The sequence below is a fragment of the Octopus sinensis genome, linkage group LG9 (assembly GCF_006345805.1).
Source record: "Octopus sinensis linkage group LG9, ASM634580v1, whole genome shotgun sequence".
Lineage (NCBI taxonomy): Eukaryota > Metazoa > Mollusca > Cephalopoda > Octopoda > Octopodidae > Octopus > Octopus sinensis.
In genome coordinates this window covers 57230626-57245540 of record NC_043005.1, presented here as the reverse complement: position 1 = coordinate 57245540, position 14915 = coordinate 57230626, and the positions used below count along the sequence as shown (strand labels likewise).

The following is a 14915-nucleotide window of genomic DNA, read 5'->3' as shown; positions in this document are numbered from 1 at the left end:
AAGATAGAAATCAAGAGGGGTCAGATCAAGGGATCTATCTAGGGGATCTTAAAAACCGTCTCCCATAAAAAATAAATTTTTCCTATGTATGGAGACTTTTGAATCCCCCTGTATATATATTCGCGTTTCTTCTATTATTCAATTTCTTTAGTTCGTTATATCTGGTTTGCGCCTGAAGAATAAATTTGAGTTTTCTCAACATATGAAACTATTAGCAGTGATTTAATACATGTATTGTGACCTTTAAATAAATAATATATGTGTCTGTCCTACGTGTACGTTTTGTAGTATTTGGTGTATTTTTCATTTATGGAGTAACTGAACGCCACGTATCCCGACTTTTGTTAACATTTTTTTTTTTGTATATATTTTTTGCGACTCTATCTTTCTTTCTTTCTTTCTCTTTCGACCTGATATTCCTTTTCCAGCATCCCTACTTCCTCTCTCCCTCTCTCTCGTCTTCTCACACTTAATTGTAGACTTTCTCCCCTCCTCCCCCTGTTCTCTCTCTCTCTCTCTCTCTATCATCCTCCTTCCCTTTTATCTGCTGCCCACACGTGACTGATTTTCTATCCTCTGCCTTTTCGCCGCCGGATGCCTAGCGTGCTGGTCAACCTTCTTCTCCTCTCTTACTAATTCTTTTTATATCCATTTGAGGATTCTCTCCAGGCGTTCCCCATCCGTCTCGAGTTTGGCCGAAAGGCTTTATTTATTATTAATAAATCTCTGAACGAGATATAAACAGTAACCGCTCGACAACGTAAGGTGTACTAGCCATCTGAATGTGGCTAGCCACTGGGGGTGGGGTGTTACTGATGCTTTTAGCCCCAGGCGATTGCAAGGGGTCTCCTTCATGGAAAACCGGTGTTTACCATGCGTTGACGAGAGGCAATTACCTTGAAACTATAGTCCGTATGTAGTACTTAGGTTTTCGAGGGAGGATGACCTCCCTTTGCAAATAACACAAGGGCACTGAGATTGTGTCTAAAGTCCATCTGGTGACGTTGATCGCCTGGGGCTAAAAGCATCAGTAACACCCCACCCCCAGTGGCTAGCCACATTCAGATGGCTAGTACACCTTACGCTTTATTTATTGTCTTCGTCTATCGTTTCAAATTACATTTGTTTACTTTCGTACGTCAACCCCGTATTGTTTTGTTTGCTCGAGCCTTAATTCTACGCAAATGTTGCAGACGCCGCCGATATACAAAGTTCCCAGTCTTATCGTTAAAGGCACGAAACTGGGTATTAGTATTTGTAGTCGATAACTGAGGACGGATTAGGGCCCGTCTGTATCTGTCCTACGTGTACGTTTTGTAGTATTTAATGCATTTTTCATTTATGGAGTAACTGAACGCCACGCATCCCGACTTGTTAACAGTAAGTTGTATAATAGACGCAGTCGTGGCCACGTGGTAAGAAGCTTGCTTCCCAACAACATGGTTCCAAGTTCAGTCCCACTGCGTGCCACCTAGATTTGTTTGGCTGAGATTAACCTGGAGCTTTAAACAGCAACTGTGTCGAGGAGAGCTCTTGAATTTCTGAAAATCGCCGACTGCAAGTAGTATGTAGGCGGGGATGAATTCCATGGAGTGGGCACACCGGGGACAAAGGATTAGAGCACAGGGTCAAGACCTGTGGAAGGGATAAGAGAAGCGGACAATCTGAAGTGGCGGTAGAGTTATGTAATCAGCAGGTTCAAAGAAACCGTTGTAGTAGTGACTAGCAGTATCGCCCGGCGTTGCTCGGGTTTGTAAGGGAAATAACTATATAAGCATTTTTAGAGAGTTATAGCCAAAAAATAGCAAAAAATGCATTAAAAATGGGGAAAAAATGATGGTAAATTTTTTTTAAATCGTTAACTCATCGTAGACATTTTTAGAGAGTTACTTCCCTTATATAATAGCGAAAAAAATGATGGTAAATAATTTTTTAAATCGTAGACTGATCGTAGACGCGCGCTAATACCCAGAAGGGCTCGATCTGAATCACGACTATAAGATACCCGGTTTTGGTTAAACTGCACCGCAAAATGTGGAAGTAGTTAGGAATCTAAATCGTAGGAAACAGACACACAACTTCACTTTTATATATAAAGATATAAAAGTTGTCGTTTAGATGCAAGGCGGAGAGCTGGTAGAAGCATTAGCACACCGGGCAAAATTCTTCGCAGATCGATAAAATAAACACCAGTTAAACACTGGGCTCGAGGTAATCGACAAAAACCCTCCCCGAAATTACTGGCTAGCTAACAGAATCGTTAGCAAACCGGGTAAAATGCTTCTCAGGATTTCGTCCGTGTTTACGTTCTAAGCTGAAAGTCCGCCGAAGTCGACTTTGCCTTTCATCCTTTCGGGGTCAATAAAATAAGTACCAGTTGAAAACTAGGGTCGATGTGATCGACTTATCCCCATCCCGAAATTGCTGGCCTTGAGCCAAAACTTGAAGTCAATGTCAGTTCAGTTAGATGCAGTTGTGGAAGATTGTGTTAGCGTCACAGCAGTACTGTCCCAGATGTAGCAAGCAGTACTCTATAGTAGGTATGTTACAGGAGTACTCTATAGATGTAGCAAGCAGTACTCTATAGTAGGTATGTTACAGGAGTATTGTAACAGCTGAAATATTTTCTAACCATGAAGAAGAAGAAGCTTCGGTTTTTGCAGGTTTTTTTTTTTTTGTTTTTGCGGTGGTGCGTTTTTGGTACTAGTGAGGCCAAGTATTTGGTAACAAGTTTAAGGGTTTTAATTTTGCTTTTCTTAAGATTTACCAAAGTTTCAACGACAAACTTTAGGTTTACTTAAATGTATAGACAACATTGTTCAAGCTTTAGTCATAATATAGTATCAAGCCTAGCCCCCTTCTGTCCTCTCCTAAATCCAACTATTTCACTCTAATCCTGTCTACTAAAGGTACAATGTCTGAAATTTGGTGTGAGGGGGTCTAATCGATTACATCGACCCCACTGCTCGACTGTCAATTAATTCACCGAACCTGAAAGGATGGAAGGTAAGTCGACCTTGGCGGAATTTGAATTATAATGAAAAGTAAGATCGGCCGCAACTAATAAATCAATCGATAATTCTTATTGATCAGCTGTATCTCTACCAATGCAATACGACGAACAAGAACGATCCCAGCTACACACAACACAACGTAGAGCTAGTGTAGGAGTCTCTATGTGGTTGTTCGAAAAGGAAGAAATAGCAGGCAAATTATAGCCTGTTGTCTTAGAGAGGACATATCGAATAATGTAGTCTGGGATGCGAAATGCTTACAAAAAAAAAAAAGAAAAAGAAAAAATTAAATGGGATGTTCAGGATGGGAAATACTTTTCATAAATATGGCCACTCGATTATGGAGCTGACCCACCATCATCACCACCACGACACGCCAAGTTTTACGCCGTGGTAGGCGGTAAAGGTGCATAAAGCAATTAGTTTACATCATATATACAAATACATATATATATACATATATATATATATCTATATACATATATATATATATATATATATATATATATATATATGTATGTATGTATATGTATTTGTGTATGTATATGTATGTAAGTATGTATATATATGTATATATATATATGTATGTATGTATATATATGTATATATATATATATATATTTATTTTATAGAAGGAGCTTCTACAGGACTAGAACTGTAGTAAAATTATTTACTGTGGTTAACCCCGACTCAACCCGGGACCTACATATATATATATATATATATATATATATATATATATATATATATATATATTATATATATATATATATATATATATAGAGAGAGAGAGAGAGAGAGAGAGAGAGGAGAGAGAGAGAGAGAGATTGGAAAACAACATTAATTTGCACTGTTGAGGTAGACGTAAACCCAAGATCCATTCCGGTGTATGAAAGAATTGGAATCACTCCAGCTAGCTTACTCTTAGCAATATACGATATTGCCATAAATTTTCGTTTGAAACAGTCTATTTCATGTTAATCTGTCCCATAAAACTATTTTCGACAAGCGCCAAACGCTGTGCCTGATATCGCAGACAGATAATTTCTTGCCGCCTTACATTATACGTAATATAAAACCCCTTTACCTGCCCAAAGCATTTTTCATAAGTTTCAAGTTTGTCCTAGGCGTCCATGTTTCCAGACTACGTTAACCCTTGAGTCATACGTTCTAAGTAACATAATAAGGCTTTCCTTTCATAAGTCCCAAGTTACTCTGGTAGTTGAAAAAATGGGATGTTCAGGATGGGAAATACTTTTCATAAATATGACCACTCGATTATGGAGCTGACCCACCATCATCACCACCACGACACGCCAAGTTTTACTCCGTGGTAGGCGGTAAAGGTGCATAAAGCAATTAGTTTCAACGACAAACTTTAGGTTTACTTAAATGTATAGACAACATTGTTCAAGCTTTAGTCATAATATAGTATCAAGCCTAACCCCCTCTGTCCTCTCCTAAATCCAACTATTTCACTCTAATCCTGTCTACTAAAGGTACAATGTCTGAAATTTGGTGTGAGGGGGGTCGTGTATCATATACCATGCATGGACGCTAGGGAAATATGTATTTCATGTGATATACAGGAGGTCAGTGAAAGGGTTAATTGTATTTCCTCTACTTCTTCACTACATTAAATATGATGGCACTAATGAAGGGCCCGCCAGTGTATAACTGTACTGATATAAGTTCTGTTAGGAACTGTGATGGAGAACTATTGGGTTGTTTGGAAAGTTCGTACCGATTTCTTAGGGAAATTAAAAGACAAAACAAAATTATGCCATGAAATGAACCATTTTGTTGCACAACCTTTCCCCAGCTTTCATTCAACTTTAAAATTTTCTCTTCCCAGAATTTCGATGGTTTCTTTACAAAAAAACTCATTAAAGTGGGGGGGGGGTTCTGTCCTCCAAAGAATTAAAAATTTTTACCATTGAGATTATTTTACAAGGACCTAAATAAATGAAAATCCGAAGGAGCAATGCCTGGTGAATATGGTGGGTGGGGTAACACATCCCAGCCAAGCTGCAACAACTTTTGACGAGTCGCCAAAGAAACGTGAGGGCTGGCATTATCTTGAAAACACCTTTCCTGTTCGCCAATTCTGTGCGCTTTTCTTGAATTTCTGCCTTTAAATCGTCCGGTTGCGAACAGTACTTCTCAGAATTAATTGACTGGTTACTTGGCAGAAGCTCATAGTACAGGATTCATTTCCAATCCCACTCGATGCAGAGCATGACTTTCTTAGGATGAAGACCTGTTTATGGGGTGGCTAAAGGTGGATCATGTGGCTTACCCTAGGATCTTTTTCACTGAACATTGTCGCAAACTATCCATTTCTCATTACCCGTCACAATTTGCTTCAAAAAGGGTGCATTTTCATTGCGTTTATACAGCATGTCACAGTGAGAAATGTGATCCAAAAGATTCTTTTCACTCTGATCATGTGGTACCCAAACATCGTAGTGATTTGAGTACTCAAGCTTCAATAAGTGCTCATGGTTGGTGGATTTTGATAAACTTAATGTTTCTATCAATTCCCGTGTTGCGTAATGTAGATTATTCTCAATCAATGTCTTGATTTGGTCGTCATCCTGTGGGGAGGGGGTCTGCCTGAGCATCAATAAATCTACAATCATCAACTCTAAACTTATTGAACCACTTCCGTACAGTTCTGTCACTTAAAGCACCTTCACCGTACACTGTACATATCTTTTTGTTGTTTGCGAAGCATTTTTTCCTTTACGGTAATAAGAAAAGCATCAAGTGTCTAAAATGCACCTTATAATCTTCCATTTTCATAGGGATGCAAAATTGACATGAATTAAGTAATTTTAAACTTTCTTTCTCAAAAGATAGTTTGAAGTGTGCGCTCACCGGGAAGGTAAGCATATTATACGTCGATAAATTTGACGTGTTCTAACGTGTTGGAACATGAACGGTTAAAAATCGGCATGAACTTTCCGGACAACCCGATGCTTAGTTTTATATATATATTGAAGATAATAGATAAGTAAACACAAATGCAGGCGTTATATTCTTGTTTACAAATGCATATGACGTAACTGAATGACCGGAAGAGAGCTAAAAAAAATATTTTACACAGCATGACTGTTTGGTAAGATGTTTGCCTCCCAACCACATGGTTTCAGGTTCAGTCCTAGTGCGTTATACCTTGAACAAGTGTCTTCTACTACAGACCCAGGCCTTGTGAGCCGGTTGGTAGACGGAGGCTGAAAGAAGCCTTTCGTTATATGTGTCTGTGTTCGTGGTGTGTGTGTGTGTGTGTGTATGTGGGTGGGTGGGTGTGTGAATGTTTTCGAGTCTGTATCTACCATCCCACCGCTTAACAACCTGTGTTAGTTTATTTACGTCCCCGTAACATAGCGGTTCAGCAAAAAGACCGAAAGATAAGTACTGGGGTCGATCTGTTCAACTAAAAAGAAAAATTCAAGGTAGTGCTCCAGCAAGGCCGCAGTCTAATGCCTGAAATAAGTAAAACAATAAAAGAATATGAAAATACCTAAGGATGCGGGATGACAGAGATCGATAGCAGTTAAAAAGAATAATCAATTGGAAATATTGATTATCTATCTTTCGCCTCCTCTCATTTAACTTGCTCTTATGCATATACAATATGGACGAATAGTTAAAAGTTCGCCTCCCAACCTCGCGGTGTAGGTTCTATCCCACTAAGTTGCATCATGGGTAAGTGCCGTTGTCCATACTATGGGCAACCTACAGCCCGTAGGACTTTCTGAATGGCACGGTGCGCCTGACGAAAAATTACCTTAAATTTTTTTTAGTAGTGCAGCCCGCCAAATGATGAAGCATATATCATGTGGCCCGCTTTTCGAACAAAGGTTGTCCATGTTTGTTCTGTACTAGTGGTTCTCAACTGGAATTCATATTGGCCCCTGAGGGTCCATATAATTATTTTAGAGGGGGGGGGTCCACGCAACAAAATAATAAACTGGGGATCCAATTTATTATTTTAAGGGCCCCTGAAAAAAATTTGCCGTAGCTGTATGTATTGCAAGAAACAGCTAGGTTTCTTTCTCTAACATTTTACATAGTTCAACCTACATAAGTTAATGTGTGAAAAACAAAATAAGAATTCTGAAAGATGTCTCCATAAAACTAGTTTTTAAACATCAAATGGCTACAGGGATTCACCAGCATAAAATAGTAATCAAAGGGGTCCACACATAAAAAAAAATAATAATGGTTGAGAACCCTTGGTCTATAACTTGGGATCAACCCATAACCTATGAGAGAAACTGGATTGTTCCAGTTAGTCAAAAGATACAGTTTTGCCACACAGTGGTCACGCTGATTTTGGCTGAGACTACAAGTGGAATGCTGAGGAATAATTTAGTTGATCGACCAGCACCACCGTATGTTAAGTGCCTTCAGTTTTGTAAACACAAAATGCAAAAGAAAATGAAAAAGGAAAGACATGGCGTACATAAGTAATAAACTTCGTACATATTTTAAAAAGAAACTTTTTGTCCATGTGTCTCGACCGGGGCCCATATAAGATTTTGCAGTTGAAACTTAGGTGCAATAAATTGGTTATAATTCTAAAATGCATAAAATATTTTAACATTTTTATATGTAATTCTTAATAATAAATTATATAAATATAACGGGATTTTTCTAAACCATCGAATGGCTACAGGGGTCCAGTAGTGTAAAGTAAGAATCAAAAGGGTCCATTGGTAAAAAAAATGGTTGAGAACCACTGATCTAGGTTGTCGGTCGACTTGTTAGAAATAGCAGCTAAGCAGCTCTCAGATCACACTACCGACTTAAAAAGAGAAAAAAAAACCAAGACAGGACATTGGATAATATAATCATAGAGACACCATATCCGAAAGCAAATTCTTCATAACAGACACTACGAATAATACAGAATAGAATTCATCATTACGGAGAAAAAGACAGCATGGTCATGGGTAGACTACCCTTTGATCATAGAAATGTTTGTTCGTAGGTCTACTTGATCAACGAGGCCTAACTCGGTGTGGGGGCGTAGCTAGACATGACAGATTAGTTAGGACTGGAACGATTTTTTTTTCATAGGTTTGCTTGATGCTTGATCCAGGCTAACTCGGAACTAAAAGCAGCAAAAGATGGGGCAGTCTTCAGTATTCTCTGCACTGGACAGTTTCCCGGTGGGGCCCACAGGTTTATAAGGCCAAATGCTAATCTGTGTACGTTGTGCTCTGCTGTCAATACAGGCATTAATGCGTTGCTTTGCCCGGGAACTAAAATGCTGTTAGGAAATAATAGTAGTTTCTGGAAGGCTGAAACGCCATCTTTTATTTAAAAGGTTTTGATCCGAACTGACCTCGGGTTAAGCAACAACATCGCAGGGCTTAACTACTGATTAGTGCCCCACGATTGGGTTTCCTCATAACTTTCTGAAGAAAGAAAACAAGGCCTTTTTGTTTTAGCGAAATTTGTTAAATATACATTTTTGGGAGTGGAGGTTACAATTTTCTTTTCTTTTTTTAGTCATTGAACTGTGGCCATGCTGGGGCACCTCCTTGAAGGAAAGGTTTAGTTAAATCGACGCCAGTACTTATGCACTTATTTCTTAAAATCTGGAACTTACTTATTCTAACTGACTCTTTTGCTGTATTACAGGGACAGAAATAAACCAATATCGATTGTCAAGTGATATGGAGATAGGACACACACACGCGCGCGCGCGCGCGCAAAGGTGTGTGTTTACATATGGTAAAGTAAAAGTCCCTTCGGTTATGAATGACCATGGGATTGCACCTACAAAGTTCTCCGAAGAACAAGTCCGAGCAAGGTTGTTAATGGAAGACCAGCAGTCACCCATCCATACCAGCCTCCCCTCTCCATGCCACCAATGTTTTCCAAGGGAAAGGAAAAGGCTGATATATCAGAGCACCATTGATGTCGCAACTTATCAGTGCGTAAACTGATTGAACTGAGTGACCTGGAGCAGCGCGAAAATAAAATGTCTTGTTCAAGAACACAACGCACAACCCAGTTCTGGAATCGAGCCCACTACCTCATGATTGTGAGCCCGACGCTCTAACCACTCAACTATGCGCCTTCACACACACTCACACACACACGCACACACACACACACACACACACACACACACAAGATGGGCTTCCACCCAATTTCCGTCAACCAAATTCACTGATAAGGCATTGGTTGGCTCGGGACTATAGTAGAACTGAACCGAAACTACGGGTGTGTGTGTGAGTGTGTGTGTGTGAGTGTGTGTGTGTGTGTCCCCAACACCGCTCGAAACCGGTGTTGGTGTGTTTACATCCCAGTAACTTATATTCGGCAAACGAAGCCGATAGAATGAGTACCAGGCTTAAAAAAAAGTTATGGGGTCGATTTGTCGAAGGGTTTCCTTCAAGGCAGTGCTTCGGCATGGCCGCAATCAAGTGACTGAAACAAGTAAATGAAGATAAAAGATTTTATATATATATATATATATATATAGAGAGAGAGAGAGAGGTAGATATACACGCGCGCGTGCGCACGCACACACACACACACACACACACACACACACATATATATATATATATATATATATATATATAGAGAGAGAGAGAGAGGTAGATATACACGCGCGCGCGCGCACGCACACACACACACACACACACACACACATATATATATATATATATATTTATATATACATATATCTCAGTAATCCCTCGCCATATCACGGTTCACCAATCGCGTTTCACCTAACGCGGTTTATTATTTAAGCTTACGTCGATCCCTCCTCCGTGGTGCTGTTTTTGCATTTATAGTGAAATAAATAAATAAATAAATAAATAAAGATATATACAAATTATAAAAATAATGAAAAGAAATATACAGTACAGTACTGTTTCTACTTCGCGGATTTTCGCATATCGCGAGTGTTTTTGAACGTAACACCGGCGATAGTCGAGGGATTACTGTGTATACACACACACACACACACACACACACACACACACACTATATATATATATATATATATACAAACGCACACGCACATATTTATATACAGACCAATACATATATATATATATATATCTTTTATGTTTGTGTATACATATATACACAAACACATAAATTAATTAAAGATAAAGATAAGTTGTGTGTGTTTGAGAGTGTGTGTGTGTGTGTGTGTGTATGTGTGCGTGTGTTTGTGTGCGTGTGTGTGCGTGTGTGTGCATGCGTGTGCGTGTGTATGGAATTTTATTTCGAGAAAAATCTACGCAATGGTAAACAAGAGTGTTTGGAATACGTTTAATTTCGGAAAAGAAAATTTAAAAAAAACTAAACCTTAATCAATATCTATCACACAATCGATACTTCTTCGATTTGAAAACAGGTTATAGCATTTGTTTTTGTATCATTTTTTTATCCTTTATCTTAAAAATAAACATAAAAATTACTCATTAGAATTCTTCTAATCTTTTACTTCCCTTGGGCATCGAATTGTGGCCACACGTGAGCGTCACCTTGGAAAGGTGGTTAGTCGACCGAATCGAAACCTCTCACCGCCGATCCCTCAGTATTAATCTTAATTTTTACGTCGGGTACTTATTTTTTTAATTTTATCAGTATCATTCTTTTGCTCAACTGTTACATGACGGGGACGTAAACAAGCCAACACCGGTTGTCAATCGGTGAGAGAGACAAACAAGTACGCTTACACTCATAACCTTCGTTTTCACTCTTTTTTTTTGTGTGTGTGTGCTGCTTAACCTATTAGCAAAATAAAAGCATGTTTTGTTTTGAGGTTGCTTTGTGTTGTTTCCACCACCGCAGGCTCAAGCAACAAAGCCACACACGAATAAATAAATCATAAATTCTACTACATATATTACATATAACAAGCATTAATTCTCGTGGTATTTTGACATCTAAACATATACAATATTTAATATTAAAAATAATAAATAGTACACTGAGGGAAAATAAAGGTAAACAATTATATGAACCATTTTTTTTCTTTAAATCATCTTGCAACACAGTGTTTGTTTCCCTAGCCAATAACATATCTGAAAATTAAAGGAATTAGTTTACATTGTACAAGACATACCTGTTGTATAGGAATAATCTCAAAGTGTACTACGAAGAAAATCAGCGCAGCTATATTATTCCTGGAGATAGTAGCATGTGGTAAGATGTGTGTAGCTAAAGGGACATTATTTCGCTTTGCAAAATAAATAAAAACGGTGGAATTGGATTAAACTTATTTTGGGTGGTTCTCTTTATATCTATCTATATATATATATATATATATATATATATATATATATATATATATACTTCCTAAGGGAAGTAAAAGATTAGAAGAATTCTAATGAGTAATTTTTATGTTTATTTTTAAGATAAAGGATCAAAAATGATACAAAAGAAATACTATAACCTGTTATATATATGTATATATATATATATATATATATATATATATATATATATATATATGATCAAGTATTATTCTGATTTTTTTTTGTGGAATTTTAAATTTGTTCTTGTTAATGTTAATATATTTATATAATAAGGATAAGATCGATATTTAAATATCAGGTGGCCAGCATGGAAATAAAAAACCTTCAAAGGTAATAATAATTATTAAGATTATAATTTAGGGTATCTCTTAGATACCACCACGCTGGAAATAGCAGCCAAAACTTGACTCTAATAATTATATATATATATATATATATATATATATATATATATATATATAATATATATATATATATATATGTATATATAATAATAATAATAGTTATATGTATATAATAATAATAATAGTTATATATATATATATAATAATGAGAAATAGAAAGTCCTAGGTACAGTATTATATATTTTAAAAAAACGAATAGAAATGGTTTTTATGATAATTTTGCCACTTTAATCATTAGATGGTTATTGTAGGTTATTAGGTGTTTACATAAGGTGACTCTTTTGTGAGTTTTTCGTTTAAAAGCTGTTTTGAAACAGGTATTTTAGAGTATATAACATGTAAACATATACATCTTTTAGAACATTATCATTTTATAATATTTTGCTGGCAAACTTTTGAATTAACATAATCATTTCTTTACACGAAAGATAATTCCTGGAGAACTTTCATCTAATCCTTCCAAATCTCTCTGTTCAAAATGTATTTTTTTAATCACAGTAACTGGCATCACCCGACACCTCGGTGAGGCGAGCTGCCAATGTTGACAAGAACTTTGCGGTTAGAGGCCTAGTCCTTCCGAGCGTCTCAAACGCCACGATACTTCAGGGTTTTCTTCTGTTCGGCTACGGAAGTAGTGACCCTTCCATTAACTGCAGCACCCAAAATGTGGGAGGGAGTAAAGGAGTCGCAGCCTGTGGCGTCCCATATGAGGCACCTACCTCTAACCCAGGGATAGAGGGTAAGACCATCTGGTCTCTTTCCATCACTTCTGGATAATCCCGACAGCTCCAGAACTGAGGGGATATAAATCCGAGCCAGAGCCCGTTTAATGATTAGGTTTAGCTCGGTGCGACAAGCGAAGCGACCAGCATTTAGGCGGCGAGACAGACCCGGAAGACCTGTTGGGTCGAGAGTCCTACCACAGCGACACTTCAGTCCCCTACAGACATCAGCTCCCACTCAGAGATGCGGATGCGGAGTTCATCTAGAGCAGGGATGGGCAACTTTTCGTTGACTGGGGGCCGCATTGTACTATTTCTAAGTGGGAGAGGGCCGCATGATAAAGAACACATGCATGAAATATTACTTTACACTGAATTTTTTGCAGTTCTTATTTTTATTTGTCTTAGTATGAAAGTTCACATTAAGCTGGCATCATCAGCATCATCATCATCATCATTTAACGTCCGTGTTCCATGCTAACATAGGCGGAACGAAACCACAAAAGCCGGCCAGGCCGAAGCCTGCACTAGATTTATGTGACTGTTTTTGGCAGAATTTGTACAGCTGGATGCGCTTCCTAACACCAACCACTTAACAGAGTGCTTTTCTATGTGGCACACTCACAGGTGAGGTGAGTAGTGCTTTTTACGTGGCACAAGCACAGGCGAGGTCAGTTTTGACAAGGGTTTTACAGCTGGATGCCCTTCTGAACACCAACCACTTTACAGTGTGAACTGGGTGCTTTTAAGTGGCACCTGCACTGACAGGGTCACCAAGAACTTGCAAGACAAAAACTTTTAAGAGGGGAGGAGGTATCGGAGGAGGTGATGATGAAAAGGTTATAGTGAGATAGTTACAGGTGTCTTGCTGTAGAAGAAGTACAAGGTTACCCGGACGGAGAGAGAAAGATCAGAAACGAAGACAGAAACAGGTGTGCTACCGCAAAGAAAATACACGGTTGCCCAACCTGAGGAAAGCGCAGGAGAAGGAGAGAGAGAGAGAGGGGTGGAGGGAGACTCACAAGGAACGGGGATCAGAGTTTAAATGAGATGGCTGAGTAAAGAAAGAGAGAGATATAGATAATGGCAAGTACCAGGGAATACCCTTGAAGGTATGCCATAATTAAGTGGCATAATATATGTGACAGGATATTGAGATGGGAGTGCGAGTAAGTGGCGAAAGACCTGGATATATATAGAGTTGGAGGGGCTACCGGATAGCAATGATACAGAGGAACAGGGGTATGAGGACAGGATTGGGGAGTGAGAGCTAGGCAAGGAATGAGAGCTAAGCGTAGGGAAAGAAGGAGGAAATACGAGAAAGAGAAGAGATGTAGAATGGTATGTTGGGGTAGGGTGAGGGAAATGTTTTCTTGTTATGTGTGGGTGGAACACTCAGGTCGGGGGCTAGCAGATGACAATAATAAAGTGAGACAAGGTATGTAGGTAGAACGCACAGGTCGGGGGCAAGCAGATGACAGTTTTTGCTGATGTTGGCGGGTCTTCTCAAGAACTGCAAATCGTCAGACGTTTCGGTCCATGGTCATTACCTCCGTGAGGTCCAGCTTCCAGAGATCGGTCCTTACCACTTCATTCTATGTCTTCCTGGGTCTCCATCTTTCACGGGTACCATCCACTTTCAATAATCGACACTTTTTATGCAGCTGTCCTCATTCATACGCATCACATGTCCAAACTAACTTAATCTTCTCTCTTGCATGCTACATTTGATTCCTTTTATGCCCAACTTTTCTCTCAATACATTTGCATTTTGTTACATGTACACTGATGTTGTACATCCAACGGAGCATACTACCTTTGTTTCTTTCCAATCTACCCATGTCTTCAGCATTCAGAGATCATATCTCACTACCATAGAGTATAGCCGTTCGTACACAAACATCATGTAGTCTACCTTTCACTCTAAGAGAGAGGCCTTTTGTTTCCAACAGAGGTAATAGCTCTCTGAACTTCCTCCACCCAATTCTTATTCTAGAAACAATACTTTCAGAGCATCCTCCACCAGTGCTAATTTGGTCACCTAGGTAACAGAAACTATCTACAACCTCAAGAGAGCCTCCTGGGCATTTGAGAGAATCTAATTCTTGTGTGCTCTTGGTGCGCATTGTTCCTGCACATCTGCCACATACAAAGACTACTCTATCTGTTAATCTACCTGTGATACCACTGCATTATTTCCTAATGATAATAATGATGATTACTAGTGTAAATAAATTATAGTTTCAAATATTGAGTTAAAAAAAAAAGAACAAATTTCATTATCTGTATCAGTGAGATATTTGCACATTCACATTCTTTACCATATTTTCAATATTAGGTAGAATTTGAGATGTCGCTACTCTTAGGTTATGTTGAGATACGATAAGATTAATAATTGGAAAATTTGAGAAACAATTTTGCTTGTAAAAATTAGTAACCTACAAACTCGGCGAGGGCCGCGGGTCGCTCATG

The 14915-nt window shown here is 38.5% G+C and overlaps 1 protein-coding gene across 1 annotated transcript in view; it reads right to left on the bottom strand.

Moving 5' to 3' along the window:
* The window catches only part of LOC115215375, a 215303-nt gene extending 204078 nt beyond the window's left edge, over window positions 1-11225 (bottom strand). Inside the window, exon 1 of the mRNA XM_036505988.1 lies at window positions 11125-11225. The gene's annotated coding sequence lies outside the window, so the exon portion shown is untranslated. The remainder of the gene's footprint in view (window positions 1-11124) is intronic.
* Between the last annotated feature and the right edge of the window lie 3690 nt (window positions 11226-14915).